The sequence below is a fragment of the Cervus elaphus genome, chromosome 7 (assembly GCF_910594005.1).
Source record: "Cervus elaphus chromosome 7, mCerEla1.1, whole genome shotgun sequence".
NCBI classification, from domain to species: domain Eukaryota; kingdom Metazoa; phylum Chordata; class Mammalia; order Artiodactyla; family Cervidae; genus Cervus; species Cervus elaphus.
The window spans coordinates 37976797-37993186 of record NC_057821.1 but is presented as its reverse complement, the minus strand read 5'-3'; the positions used below and the strand labels follow the sequence as shown (position 1 = coordinate 37993186).

The window sequence follows — 16390 nt, the reverse complement described above, 5'->3', positions numbered from 1 at the left end:
TAGGGAAGCAGAGAAGTGATATTATAGAAATGGTCAATAATCCTAAAACCTGAAGGCTCTCATCCCCTTTTTTCTTCCTTTCTCTCTCTTATCCTTCCATCCTTTTCATAGACTTGATTCTTTGTCAGTCTTCACGGAGCTTCCGCCCACCCTACCTCCCAGAAGCCCAGCCATCCCAAAACCTCATCATCATAAGGGCCAGGGCTGGCTCTCCCTCACACTTCTCATCTTTAATTTCTAGCTCCTCACATTTGTCATTTACAAATTCCTGGTCCCTAGGCATTTTTGTTTTTAACGTTTCCTCTATTAATATTCTTTTTTAATCAGTTTTTAAAGTGAATCACAAGGTAGAGTATTATGATACACCTTCTAGCAGAAGTCTATAGATCCTACTGCCTTCCTTCACCCCTCACCTTCCTCCTCGTCGATGGACTTCCACTTAGGCCTTTTCTGTGTATTTTCAATGGTGGTGGTTTTTGCTTTTACATAGGATACCATAGGGCAAATACTGTTCTGACTTGCTTTTTATTTTTCTCTAACTAGATGAAGACAAAGGTGGATTTCACCATAAAATACTGCAGCTACATAATGTGGGTGTATAATGTAACGTTTTACCTAACCATTCCTCAATTAATGAACAACAGACATTTAGGGTTTTTTTTTCGCTTGTTTGTTTTTTTAGCTTCCCCCCCCCACAGTTAAATACATTGCTGTATTTAAATCCTTGTACTTACCTCCCTGTGCATATGTTTTTAGTATATCTCTAGGATAAATTGGTTCTCAGAAGTGCAATTGTAGGGTCAAAATGATGTGCGTGTCTAAAATGTTGATCACAGCCAGATTACCTTCCAAATTCTTGGGCATGTACCTACTCTTTTAGTAGCCAACTCCTGTTCATTGTGTAATTTTTTAAAATTTACTGTAAAATGTTTCAGGTACAAAGGGTACAAAAAAATAGCCCCATGTAATAACATGAACATTTTAAGAGTGCTGAATTCTCATCATAGAGCCAATATGTGACTTAGCAGTATTATTTTGTTCACTTTCCAGTGAATCCATTCTATCTTTTAAACTCTGGGAAGTTTCTCAAGAATAGGTAGGCCTGTTGGTAAAATTCTGTCATTATAAAGCAGATAAACTGGCATTTTTTTTGTGAGTGGGTAATACATTTAAAATAATCTTTCCCAGAAACAGGAAGCCTCCATGGAACTTATTGGAGAAAAACCAATTAGAATAATAATGGGGGTCTTCTAATGCCAAAGAAGCTGAAGTTGAATGGTTCTATGATGACCTACAAAACCTTCTAGAACTAACACCAAAATAAGATGTCCTTTTCATCATAGGGGACTAGAATGCAAAAGTAGGAAGTCAAGAGATACCTGAGTAACAGGAAAGTTTGGCCTCAGAGTACAAAATGAAGCAGGGCAAAGGCTAACAGAATTTTGCCAACAGAACACACTAGTCATAGCAAACACCCTCTTCGAACAACACAGGAGTTTACTCTACAATGGAGATCACAAGACGGTCAATACCAAAATCAGATTGATGATATTCTTTGTGACCAAAGATGGGGACACTCTATACAGTCAGCAAAAACAAGACCAGGAGCAGACTATGGCTCAGATCATGAACTCCTTATTTTCAAATTCAGACTTAAATTGAAGAAAGTAGGGAAAACCACTGGACCATTCAGGTATGACCTAAATCAAATCCCTTACAATTATACAGTGGAAGTGACAAATAGATTGAAGGGATTAGATCCAGTAGACAGAGTGCCTGAAGAACTATGAACAGAAGTTCATGACATTGTACAGGAGGCAGTGATTAAGACCATCCCTAAGAAAAAGAAATGGAAAAAGGCAAAATGGCCTGAGGAGGCCTTACACATAGCTGAGAAAAGAAGCTAAAGGCAAAGAAGAAAAGGAAAGATATATCCATCTGAATGCAGAGTTTCAAAGAATACCAAGGAGAGATGAGAAAGCCTTCCTAAGTGATCAATGCAAAGAAATAGAGGAAAACATAATGGGAAAGACTAGAGATCTCTTCAAGAAAATTAGAGATATCAAGGGAATATTTCTTGCAAAGTGGAAGTTGCTCAGTCATGTCTGACTCTTTACGACCCCATGGACTATACAGTCCTTGGAATTCTCCAGGCCAGAATACTGGAGTGAGTATTCCAGTATTTCCCTTCTCCAGGTGATCTTCCCAACCCAGGGATCAAACCTAGGGCTCCGATATTGCAGGTGGATTCTTTACCAGCTGAGCCACAAGGGAAGCCCAAGAATACTAGAGTGGGTAGCCTATTCCTTCTCCAGCAGATCTTCCCGACCCAGGAATCAAACTGTGGGCTCCTGCATTGCAGGCAGATTCTTTTATGCAAAGGATTCCCATTTCATGCAAAGATGGGCATAATAAAGTCAGGGATTCCCATTTCATGCAAAGATGGACATAATAAAGTACAGACCTAACAGGCGCAGAAGATATAAGAAGAGGTGGCAAGAATACACAGAAGAACTGTACAAAAAAGATCTTAATGACTCAAATAACCAGGATGGTGTGATCACTCACCTAGAGCCAGACATTCTGGAGTGTGAAGGCAAGTGCATCACTATGAACAAAGCTAGTGGAGGTGATGGAATTCCAGTTGAGTTTTTTCAAATCCTAAAAGATGATGCTGTGAAAGTGCTGCACTCAATATGCCAACAAATTTGGAAAACTCGGCAGTGGCCACAAGACTGGGAAAGGTCAGTTTTCATTCCAATCCCAAAGAAGGGCAATGCCAAAGAATGTTCAAACTACCACACAGTTGCACTCATCTCACATGCTAGCAAAGTGATATTCAAAATTCTCCATGTGAGTCTTCAACAGTACATGAACTGAGAACTTCCAGATATTCAAGCTGGATTTAGAAAAGGCAGAGGAACCAGAGATCAAATTGCCAACATCAATGAAAAAAAAGCAAGAGAATTCCAGAAAAACATTTCCGTTGACTACGCTGGAACCTTTGACTGTGTGGAACACAATAAACTGAGGAAAATTCTTCAAGAGATGGAAGTACCACACCACCTTACCTGCCTCCTGAGAAACCTGTATGCAGGTCAGGAAGCAACAGTTAGAACCAGACATGGAACAATGGACTGGTTCCAAGTTGGGAAAGGAGTATGTCAAGACTGTATATTGTCACCTGCTTGTTTAACTTATATGCAAAGTACATCATGCGAAATGCTGGGCTCGTTGAAGCACAAGCTGGAATCAAGATTGCTGGAAGAAATATCAACAACCTCAGATATATAGATGATATCATTCTAATGGCAGAAAGCAAAGAGGAACTTAAAGGACCTCTTGATGAAGGTGAAAGAGGAGAGTGTAAAAGCTGGCTTAAAATTCAACATTCGAAAAACAAAGATCATGGCGTCTGATCCCATCGCTTCATGGAAAATAGATGTGGAGACAATGGAAACAGTGACAGACTTTATTTTCTTGTGCTCCAAAATCACTGCAGACAGTGGCTGCAAACATGAAATTAAAAGACGCTTGCTCCTTGGAAGAAAAGCTATGACCAACCTAGGCAAGGTATTAAAAAGCAGAGACATTACTTTGCCAACAAAGGTCCATATAGTCAAAGCTATGGTTTTTCCAGTAGTCATGTATGGATGTGAGAATTCCCCCATAAAGAAGGCATCGCACTGAAGAATTGATACTTTTGAACTCTGTTGTTGGAGAAGACTCTTGACTCCTTTGGATAGCAAAGAGATCAAAGCAGTCAATCCTAAAGGAAATCAACCCTGAATATTCATTGGAAGGACTGATGCTGAAGCTGAAACTCCAGTACTTTAGCCACCTGATGCAAAGAGCCGACTCATTTGAAAAGACCCTGATGTTGGGAAAGCTTGAAGGCATGAAGAGAAGGGTATGACAGAGGATGAGATGGTTGGATGGCATCACCAACTCAATGAACGTGAGTTTGCGCAAGCTCCGGGAGATGGTGAAGACAGGGAAGCCTGGCGTGCTGCAGTCCATGGAGTCACAAAGAATCTGACCTGACCGAGCTATTGAACAACAAATAATTCCATCTGGCATAATTTCTTTTCACTCGAAAGACTTCATTTAATATTTCTTTTAGTGCACGTATACTGGTTAAAGTTTTTTTCAGCTTTTGTGTCTCAGAAAAAAAAATCTGTTTTGCCTTTGGATTTTGAAAGATATTTTTGCTTGGTATGGAATTCTGGTTTGACAGTTTCTTTTCTTTCAGTGCTTTTAAAGATGTTGCTCCACTATCTTCTGACTACATAGTTAGAAATGGGAAAGTTCCCATCATTTTTATTTCCTTTTTTAACTTGTCCTTTTTTTTTAATCCCTCTGGCTGCTTTTTGGATTTTCTCGCTCTGTCATTGAGTTTTGAGCAATTTGATTGTGATGTGCCTTGATACAGTTTTCTTTATGTGTTTGAGATTCTGGACTTCTTGAATCTGTATGTTTATGTCACTCATGTCTCTACTTAACTTTTTGAACATATGGAATATAGTTACATTAACTTTTACATATGTCTTTGTCTACTATTTCTAACATTTGTGTTGGTTCTAGGCTCATTTCTGTTGATTGATTTTTTTTTTTTTCTCTTAAGTATAGGGTGGGATTTTCATGCTTTCTTGGAAGCCTGATAATCTCTGGTTGGATAACAGTCATTGTTGGGTGCTAGACATTTTTGTATTTCTGTAGCTATTCTTGAGTTTTGTTTTGAAATGCAGTTTAGTTTCTTAGAAACAGTTTGATCTTTCAGGTCTTGCTTTTTTGGGTGGGACAAGAGCAATCTTTATTCAAGGGCTACTTTTGCCTCAGCAATGAGACAACACTCTTCTGAGTTTTCTACCCTATACCTCATGAATTATGGGTAGTTTTGTTGTTGTTGTTGTTGTTTTCTTCCAGCCTGAGAACAGTTGTAGGAACAATGTGTCTATGGTTTCAGGCCCTGTGGGAATTCTCAACAGTGTTTTCCATCCCTTTTGGGTGTTTGTTTTTCCTAGACTTGATTCGTGTCTTCACATGTATCAACGGATCAGGGGTCTGCTGAATTCAAGGGACCTTCTGCAGATTTCCAAGATTCAGTCTTTAAATAGTTCTTTCCTTTTTGGTCCTTTGTCCAAATTGTAGCTATTTTGAACTCCCAGACTCTAAGCAACATCTTCTCAACTCAGCCTTCACCTGGGTTCCTTCCTGCTGTACTACTGCAGCCTGGAAACTCCCAGCCCTCAAATATAGGAATTGAGTTTGCCACAAAATGAAAGTTGAGTGAGTAGGAAAGCAGCACTTTTTGGCCATCAAGTCAATTGTACAGACTATTGCTGACATGATTCGACACTAGCAGATGTTAGCTTTATGTTCTTTGTATTTCTTGAAGTAACACTTTACTACTTTAAGAAGGAGTTCTTCAATTAGTTCTTAGGGTCATGAATCTTCCAAAACCATTCTTACTTCTTGAAGTCCATTTATTAATATCTTGCTTCTGTACCAGGAGATAGTTTGTGAATCTATGTCCTCCAGAGCCAAGCGCCCTGTCCCTTGAACCCTGGGTGATAATTAAACACATGCTGTTTTTCTGAGATTTAAGGTACCAGCACTGTGCTGCAAGCTATTTTAGCAACTATGTTTTGAAGCAAGCTTCTGTGAACTCACCAGTCTAGATTCAGAACAATTACCCTCATGTGTTAACAGTAACTCAATGGGAGAAAGATTGCTGACATTTTTTGGTGCTAGTAATGAAACAGTGAATTACTGCTCTCTAAAATTGATCCATCAAACCCATGGTAAGAATTTGTTTATTATCTCTTTATTACATCTATAAACTATCTTTTTAGAGGTGAATGGTTGAGGACATAAAAAGAAGTACCTTTGTGTGTTTAATTATCATTGTTTTCCATGGATGGGATGAGGTCCAACTATTCAAATGGATGGCTCAGAGTTGCTTTTATTTTTAGTACTTGTTTTGAGTCCTCACAGATAACATTAAGCACGATAGAGATGTAATTTCATTAACCCAAAAGATGATTGGCTTTGTCACTTCATAAAATTTTAGTGTTTGGTATGAGCAACATAGATGTCCTTTGGTAAAACATAATGAAAATTTGTTAGGATGATAATGATTTATCCTGTGAGTCCATAGACTGTGGCCCAAGGCCATATCTGTTCCACTGCCTGTTTTTAAATAAAGTTTTGTTGGAATAGAGTCAGGCCTGTATATGTATGTGCTCTGGTTGCTCTCTTGTTACAACAGCAGATTTGTGCAGTCACAGCAGAGCTGTGTCCCACAAGGCCTGAAATATTTACTGCCTGGTCTTCCTGGTTTATTCCACTGCTGATGAAAGGAGGTAAAATCTGAAGGAAAAAAACTAGGAATTGGAAAGGGAAGTAGAGATTAAATAGTACTCCAGTGAGAGCAGCAGAATGAGAGCCTGTTTTCTAACTGCCCATCACTGAATATATTTTAAATACTTTTGCCAACCTCCAAATTGGAAATTCAGGTGTCTGAAGAGAAGAATTCTTGAATTCCATTTTATGGGCAATAACTACATATTCAAGTCTAGCAATCATTTAAATTAAAGAAGAACACATTATGAATTTGGTAATATGAATAAATGTAAAACTGTCTTTTAAGTTAGCAATTTAATTGCACAATTTTCCCTGTCATTTATTTTTCTGTAAGAGCATAGAAAATTCAGACTTTGAAGGGAGCAATAAAGCTTAAGCATTGCAGAGGGGATAAAAATTTTTTGCCCACTCTGATTTAGAGACCTCTATGACTCACAGATAAAAAGGGTCATCATAGTGTTTATTATTAAAAGTATTACTCACTTTTTCTTATTTCATCTGAGTAGCATTAGGTCTATATAACTTATTAATCATTACTTTGTCTTAAACTTCTTACCCATTTACTCTTAGTTTGAGATATATAACCAGACAGACAGATTGACAGAATTAATCTGTTAAAGGTTTTCAGAGGTCTTCACTTTTTAAGAACAGCATATTATTAGGGGTAGAAAGACATTAGAGCTTCAGCTCCTATTTGCAAAAGAAACAGTTGCCTTTATTATGTGGGTCCGTTTACTGATACAAAGTGCCAAGCACAGTGCCTTATACTTAGAGACACAATAGTGTATGTGTCAATCCCAACCTCCCAACATATCCCATTCCCCAATTCCCTGCGCCTGCTCTCCCCGCCTCGCTCAGTGTCCATACGTCCTCTACATTTGTGTCTCTATTTCTGCTTTGCAAATAGGTTCATTGGTACCATTTTTCTGGATTCCATATTCAGGCGTTAGTGAATGTACTTAGTGCCACTGAACTATAGTGTTAAATATGGTTAAAATAGTATGTTTTCTGTTATGTGACTTTCACCACAATTAAAAAAAAACACCTTAAAAATAATTAGTGGTATTAGGCTTTGCTATTCATGAAACAAGAACAACATGCTATGAAAATAGGTTGAGGGAACGAAACAAATGTCCCTGGAAATTAAAAATCTAGTTGCCCTTTTTTTTTTTAAGTCAAATAAAAGCTAAATTTGGTGTAAGCAAGTAAGTAAATTTGATGTTAGTGAGTAGAACAACAACAACAAAAAGACATGGAAAATAGAAGATAAAAGCTTTAGAGGATCAATCCAAGAGCAATAGGAATTCCAGAAAGATTAGACCACAATGAGAGGGAATGGCTTACAGCATAAATATTCCTCACAGCTGAAGGCCAAACATGTAGTTTCTAGAAGCCCACAGTAAGTGAAAAAAAGATGCACACCTATGTGTTGTGAAATTTTACAAGTGTGAGACAGGCCTGGAAGCTTTCAGGAAGTTAAAAATCGAAGAGCTTCAAAGAAATGAGAATCTGTGACCGCAGGTTTCTCATCATCTACTCTGGACATCAAAAGCCTGGGAGCAGTGACTTCAGAGTCCCGAGGGCTGCTGAAGGTCAACCTTCAATTCTTAGCTTAGACAAACTATCAAGTGTGAGGGTGGAACATACGTTTCAGGTACATAAGGGCTCAGATTTTCTCTTCCATGCTACTGTTGGAAGGTGTTCCAGGAAAACAACGGATTAACAGCGGGACCAGGAAACTGACTCTGTTACAAGCAATAGTACTCAACTCTGGCCAGATTAAGCAGAAAAGATGTTTATTGAAAGGATATTGGATAACTCCACTGAATTGTCAGGAAGATTAGAGAACCAGGCTTGGCAAACAGGCAGAAACAAGGAAGGATCTGTAGCCAGAACCACAGCTAAAACATTTCACCGCAGCCATCAGCCGCCGATCTGCTATTGTGCTGGAGCAACTCCAGATTCCAGATCCAGAGAAGGTGTATCTGCCTGTCCCAGCCCAGGGAACCCTAGCCCAGGTTCTCGGGAAACTGGGAGAGAGGACTGGGAGTCTTCAGTTTCTGTGGTTGATTCAAGAGGGGGGAATTTCTCCCCTACCCCTCTTGAGTTCCTTTGGCTAGTGTAATGATTTAATTGACACAAAACAGATTAACAGAGGGGGGGGGGGTGGGGAGAAAAAAAAAAGCAATTCATATGCACAAGGTCTCAGAGGACTAAGGTCCCCAAAGTGACCAAAGCAGGCTGTTTATCATTTTAGACGAAGAACCAATTTCTTGTGAAAATTTAACCACAAAGGGGCTTGTGCTTGGGGTAACAACCTGATGAAGAAGTAACAAAGGTTGTTTATACGGCTTCTTTACCCTTGAATTCCCTAATTCTGATGATAAGGAGGCTTTCTATACCTTCATATGAGAGAGTATTTCCCACTTTAATGGGGAATGGGGTGGGGGTTGGGGGGACAGATAGGGTTTGTTTTTTTTTTAATATATTTTTTCCCATCTATTTCCCCAAGTAACTTTATTTTTTAACTTAAATTTATTTTTAATTGGGGAATAACTGCTTTATAGTATTGTATTGGTTTCTGCTATATACCCACATCAATCAGCCATAAGTGTCCATGCGTATGTCCCCTCCCTCTTGAGACTCCTTCCCACCTCCCACCTCATCCCACCTCTCTAGGTTGTAACAGTCAAGTAACTTTAATTCAAAGTTTCTAAATATAGAAAGGAAGGTAGTCACCAGTTCATAAGTAACTGACTTCTGTTCCAAGAGTTGTACATCAGTTTAAGATCTCTTTTCCTCTAGAAACACTCTTGTGTACCTGGTTAGATTCCCAAACTAGTCCACGAGTACAAGTTAGAGTGAACTTTAAAATGCCTAGATCTGCTGTTTACAAATCAAAAGAAGCAACATGGTCAATTTTGGGGTCCATTCTAGTAGTCCAGTGAGAAATGATGAAAGGATTTGGCTGGGGCCGTGAAGCAGGCGTGGAGGGGGACACCTGAAAAAGAAAAGAGACTATTCTTCCCACCAGACGCGCGTGGCTGGAATGTGGGACGTGAGGCGGCATCTCCACCGAGAAAAAGGCACACTGGCTACTGCCAGTGCCAGGTGCTCACATGTGAGCTTCCTGTGCGCTGTTCATCAGCCCTCGGAGATATGGTTTCTGAGTAGGCTTCTCATCTAACAGCTACTCTTGATAGATTCTAAACCTAACCTGTTGCTGGAAAAAACTCCTGGGAAGACCAGAGTTCTTGCTCTTAGGTAACCTCATGTTCAATGAAAGATGGATGCTGGCAGTGTGGTTATTAGTCTGGTACTTCAGGGACGATGATCCGGCCCTTTTTTCATCCTCTGAACCCAAGCTCCCCTCCTCACCCACCAGCCCCCCAAACGAGGGCCCTTGCAAGTCACTGAACTTCTGGTGCTTGGACAGCCTGCTTAAGGCCTCCAGCTCCCACTCCCTTTTTAAATGGTTAACCAGGTTGAGTTAATATGTAGTCACAGCTGGAAACTAGGTATTCTTTTCTTAAAATCCCCCTGCCCTAACCCACTGACCTGATGGCCAGAATCCAAGTGAGTTTCGAGTGTGATCTGGTCTCAAGCTGGAGATCGCCTCCTTCGGGTTATTTCACTGTTGCATTGAATCTGGTCCTCATGCTATTTATTTAAAGTCTGTTTTCCTCTTATTTCCCTCCCTCTGTTCAGAATGCCCTGTCTTGCCCTTGACTTTGAGACAAAATATCTCTAAATTCTTTCCTTTGCTCAGATCTGTTAACCAGGGTAAAGGGAGTTTATCTTAATGTTCACAGCATGATTTTTTTCTTGATTTATCTTTTTTTCCCTATGACTCAGTTGAACGCTAGATAAGAGTACCCCTTCCCTTCCCACTATGAAAATGGGATGCCTGTTCTGGTAGCACACCCCCATTTTTGTTTTGAACCAGTACAGTACCCATACACATTGAGTGGGTATAAACCACTAGACTTCTTTTGTTGAACTCCAAATGGAAGTGATTTTTATTTTTCTTTTTATGCAAGAAACCCACAGTCACTTTAAAGTGACTTAGTAATATTAAAAGTTAAGAAGAGGACTTCCCTGGAAGTCCAGTGGTTAAGACTCTGTGCTTCCACTGCAGGGGGCATGAGTTCTGTCCCTGGTCAGGGAACAGTGAGGCCAATAAATAAATAAACCCTTTTTTTAAAAAAAAAGTAAAAAAAGTTAAGAAAATAAAATCACTGTAATCCTACCACCCAAAGATGAATACTCTTAAATTGTTTTGTTATTATGTATCCTTAGATACTTTCTTTCTATGGATATAGTTTTCCCACAGAAGTAGTAAATCTTACTGGTTACTGCTTAAAAAAAAAAAAATTACATGCATAAATGTACATTATTAATTGCGTAACATTCCATTATATAAATGTAGAATAACTTCCTGAATTTTTCTTCTGAGATTGGGCATTTATGTTGGACATATGTGGAAAAGTATAAATATTCAAGAAACTGGGTGTGCTGTTTTTAATAGACAAACTGTAGAAACAACATAAATGTTCTCAGAATATACTCTGAAAAGTGGAAGTGTTAGTTTGAAAGATATAAATTTAATGTGTATACAGACACCTCACTTTGTGAAATCCAACCAAATATTATAGAACTATAAACATGAAATCATTACCTCATATTTAATTTTACTTCTTAGACATAATCTCCATTAACATTGGATGTGGATCTTTTCAGACTTCTCTCCTCTGTGGATACATGGGAAATTTCATATTGAGGTCTATAGTTTTATAGTTTTTTACCCCCATGAGATAATACTATACATATCCTTGTATAACCTTAATTTTCCCCGTTTATAAATATGTCTTAAAAAAATATTTCCAAACATGTAGATGTATGTATATGTGTGTGTGTGTATGTATATATATGTATATATTTATCTCTTCTATAGGTTGGTAATGTTGGAGCTTTGTGATTTACCTGCCAAGAAACTTTGGGAATTTATTCCTCAAGTCATTGAAAATAAATACGTCAGTTTGATTGAGTGCATACCATATGCAAGGCTTTGGGGAAACTAAGCTACTTAAGATCTGAGCTCATGGTCCAGTGTGGAAACCTGGAGAGTCTATGTGTTATGATAGTGAAATCATGCCCCGACAGCTCAGAAACCACTATGGCAGCAAAAGAGGGACATGTCAATCAGTCCAGGGAAGTCATGGTCACTGACAAGCTATTTGAACAGATTTGAGTTCAGTGCTGGTTTCTGTGATTTATTAACTGAGATTTTAGGTAAATCCTTAACTTCTCTGCCTCGGTGCAAGATGGGTTTAGGAATGCCTAGCCCACGATGCTGTCATGAATATTTATTGGGGAAGTGGTTATAGCATAGGAGTGTTGAATGCCCATTAGTAGGTGTCTGTCTTAAGGAAACAAATCATGATATATTTTGATGGATACACTATTATGCAGCTCTAAAAAATAAAGTCATTCTATGTATACTGATAGGGACCAAACTCCAAGACATTATTAACAGTGTGTGGTTTGGTACCATTTGTGTAAAAAAAAATTTTTATAAGGTGTGATGGTTTAAAATTATATGTACTTATATTTACACAGCTTATCTAAAAGGATATCTAAGTAACTTAGTAATGCTTGCCTTTGAGGAAGGGAATTGGGGATCGAGAATGGGAGAAAGACCCAACATTGAAAATCAACTATCCTCAATAAAAATTTTAAAAGGAACAGAAAAGAATGGGAGAAAGATTAGCTGTCCAGGTATATCTATTTTTGCTGCTTGAATTATCTTGTGCATTTATTATGTAAAGGAAAGTTTTTTAAAATTATGAATAAAATAAAACAGGTTTATCATAAAGATGGTATCAGTTTAATATAACTTCAAATATTTTTATATGCTAATCTTTCACTATCATTTTATGGAATGGTTATAGACACAGACTTTGGAGTACATATTTACTGACTGTGGGGATATTGGAAAAGTTATTTAAGAAATCTAAATCTCCATTTTCTCCTGTAAAGTAGGAAATTATATTAACCATTTTATGGGGTTGTTGTAAAAATAAGATACATAGTCGAGTGGAAAGCGATGAACCTGTTATATGATATATTGTAAGCACTCAAATGTTGAGTGTGCTATAGTTAATACTGAAAGGCTGTATCTAGGACTCTTGGTTGCAAGTGATAGTAATCTAACTGTTGGCATTTACCAAAAAGGGACATTTGTCAGCTCACACAAATGAAGGTCCAGGGTAGCTCTGTCTTTGGGACTGGTGACATCTAGCAACCCCTTTGAAGGGACTCAGTCTCCCTTCAGCTCTTAACTCTGCTTTCTTCTCTGTTGGCTCATCTCCTAGGGAGCTCCAGGCTCACGTCCTACCAGCCTAATAACTCACAGTGAAAAGAACCCAGTACTTTCCAACAGAAATCCCGTTACTGTCTGTTTCATCCTGCTTCGGTCATGGGCCCATTCATCAACCAGTCAGGTTAGCCAGCTGACTGGACCATGCTGATGGGTGGGCCCAGATTAAGGCCACCCACCTCTGCAACCTTAATGGGAAGAGCCCGCCTAAGATGCTGAGCAGTGTCAGGCATTTTGTTCTCAAGCTTGGAGACAAAGAAACCACCTAAACTAAGAACTGTGAAGAAGTTCCCCAGATGAAAAAATAGGAGCAACAAATACCAAGGTAGACAGAAAGCATGGATGTTCCCCTCAGCCCACTGCTTGGCTGCCTGACAGTTACTCCTGTTGTTTTCATGTGTATATTTTCTGAAACGCTTGATGGTGCAACTCTTCCATACAGAGTCATGTCACCATAGTTGGGGCTGAGGTCCTGAAGTTAGCACATACTTCCTTTCCAGTAAAAACCACCCTTGATAATAACAGCTCAGGAAGATGCTGCATGTCTCATGGTCAGCATTTACTCCTCCTCAGGACCAAATGGCTGGGCCTTCTGTTAAGTACCAGATGTATTAGTTGCTTTACTGGTAGGGGGCATGTAATATGAAGATCCCTTTATAAACAGGATAGCTCTCCGTTCGGCAAGACGTTCACACTAAGAGCAAATAAATACTGAGATAACCAAGAGGAGATTTTCCTCTGCACTGATGCTCTGCCCAGGGTAGGTGGAGGCTACCTGCCCTGTTTAAATCCTCCCATCTGGCTTCTTGTTTGTTTCAGCAAGCATGTGTGCTCGAACTTGCTAAGGTAACCATTAAAGTAATGTTGCTGCATCATATATCAAAATGTGGAGCCCTTCCCCCAAAAGAGTCTAGTTATTGTGCCTGTCTTAAGATCTAGGACTTGCACAAGTTATGTGTGTTGGTTCAGTTGAGTCCCTACTCACTGCATAGTGGAAGAAAGGTAACAGAATAACCGGAAACTTCCATTTGAAAAAGGGGAGATCACACACGGAGGTCACCTCCCGAAGGGTATCATGTCCTCCCCACAGCAGAAGGCTTTCTGGAGATGTGACCTGCTTGTGGGGCCAAAATGGCCACTCTGATTTCTATCCTTTGGGAGGATTTTTCTGAGGGTGCCCTTCTTTCATAGCTCATTCACAGGCTTAGTGATTGATTCCCTTAGAGACGGAGGTCTCATAGGCCATTGCTTTCTTGGGGTGCCTTTCAAATTGAGTCGATTTTCTATCTAGTATTGAGATTTGGTCCACTCTGGTTTGGCGCTTGGTTACCAAAGTCACACAGCCTGACTAGTTCTGGTCCTTGAAGTTGAATCTGAGTTTCTTAGCAACAGATCTCAGAATTTCCCCCAGCCCGCAGCCTACTGCTTCCATGGACCTTAGCCTCAGAGCAACTAGAAACAACAGCCTAGGATAGGGAAGCAAAAACGAGTATGTCCCTAGGCTGCTGGCCAGTGGATGGTTCTTCATTGAGGAGTCAAGGAGGATGCAGCCTGTAGGGTGCAGGAGTTTAGGATCCCAAGCTCTTTTCCCATTTTACTTTCCTTCTGTGGGTGCTAGCCCAGGCAGAGCATACAGCCCTCTTAAGTTCTTGGATTCATTTTTACAGAGAGAAAGCATCTCTAGAGCAGAGCTGTAGAGCTTTTCTCCTTCTCTACTTTTAGGTAAGCCTCAAATGAAGCTTGTCTCTCCCAGTAGTAATTTCCTGAAGACCACAAGAAGTGGCCCCCACACCCTGCCCCTTTTTGTGCTGGAGACCGTTGTGACTCAGCCATTCTGCCCACCTCACCTTCCTTCAGGAAGTCCTTCCTTCAGAAGGCCCTCGCGAGACCTTCAGGAGCCCAGCTCAAAGTGCTCTGAGGAAAAAAAGAGGCTTTATTGGCTAGTGTAACTGAAAAGTCTGGGGAAGACCAACCTCATGTCCTGACCCAGAGTTCTGAAGGATGACCTCAGGCTCCTTTTCCGCACTCCACTTTCCCCTGGGGAGGCCTCATTTTCAGGCCGCTTCCAGCTAATAATTTAACCTTACTAACAAGCCATACTCCTTCCTAGCAGTAGTTCCAGAAAACTTCCTTGGGTTGCCTTGTTCACCCAGGTTTGGTCCTAGGTCATCTGACTCGATTCACTGTCGGGGAGGGTGGGGATGGAAAGAAAGACCAGCCCAGTCAGGGTCACCTGTGTGCACGGATACACCTGCCTATGGTAAGAGATGCTCCCCAAAGAACAATCAGGGAACTTGCCCGATGAAGAGGGAATGTTTGCTGGGCCAACCAAAGCAACAGGCCCATACAAGGATTTGACGGACTATTTGGGAGCAGATGATGACATGCAGAGGGTTTCCCAGGTGGCGCTAGTGGTAAAGAACCCGCCTGCCAAGGCAGAAGGCATGAGACAGGGGTGGAGGGGTGCGGTGTTCAATCCCTGAGTCCGGAAGATCCCCTGGAGGAGGTCATGGCAACCTACTCCAGTATTCTTGCCTGGAGAATCCCATGGACAGAGGAGCCTGGCAGGCTTTGCTAGTCCACAGGGTCATACAGAGTCGGATACGACTGCAGCTGCTTAGCACTCACACAAGGTTAATTTGCTAATTGTCATTTCTGGGCCTTTGGAGTGATGATGTTTAGCTCAACACTGCTCAGTGGAAAGATAATGTGTGCCACAAACGCAGGCCACGCTATAAAAAGATATACATGTGTGTATGTATATAGATATGGAAACAGGTAAAATGATTAATAGTAAATTATTTAATAATTTATAAAGCCAAAACCGCACCATTTTAACATGTAATCAATATAAAAAATGATTCATGAGCTCTTTCACCCATAGTTTTTGAAATCCAGTGTGTGTCTTAAATGGACAGCACATGTCAGTTCACACGAGCCTCCTGTGGCTCACGGCCACTGTAGTGAACAGAATGAATTTAGCTGATAACTTTTCCGTAGAGAAGCTGGGTATGTGTCATCAGCTGATAAGTTGTTACTTCGGTGTCTATGTCATGGGGAATTATTTTGAAATTGTGAATCTCCTCATTAGAAGAATCCGCCCTGAAATGAGCCTAAATGCAGATTGCCGTGTGGGTGTCTAGTTGGTACCACCCCTGTCTGAATGCCCTTCACACCCATGCAGTCAGCACTCAGCAATTACTTACTTAATTACCTGGCTTCTCTCCTGGTCTCTACACACTGGGAACCAAGGGACTCTCTATCTGTCTTGCTTAGCTCTGTTCCCTAAGCCCAGAGCCCAGTACACAGAAGACCCAAAGTGGATATTTTTTAAAGTGAAAATCAGATGAAAAAGTTGGGTGAGAACTTACTCGTTTGCCTAGGTTGGTAACAAAATGCAGAAAGTAATCCTAGTGGAAGCCCAAGATTGAGTGTTTGTGGTGTTTTTTATTCTGATGAATGACCATTTGTAGTCTGTGACTAGTTGTGTTCCTATTCAATCACTCTTTCGTTCATTGAATATATCAATATATGTATATATAGAGAGAGAGACTGTGTGTGTGATTGAATACTTACAGAAACCTAGGCTCTGTGCCAAGCCCTAGGTATGCAGAGATAAATGGGAAACAGTCCCTGCCTTAAAGG

The 16390-nt window shown here is 40.2% G+C and overlaps 1 protein-coding gene across 4 annotated transcripts in view; it reads left to right on the top strand.

Annotated features, from left to right (window-relative positions):
• The window catches only part of E2F3 (E2F transcription factor 3), an 83336-nt gene that overhangs the window by 53081 nt on the left and 13865 nt on the right, over nucleotides 1-16390 (top strand). The gene's annotated exons all lie outside the window — the stretch shown is intronic.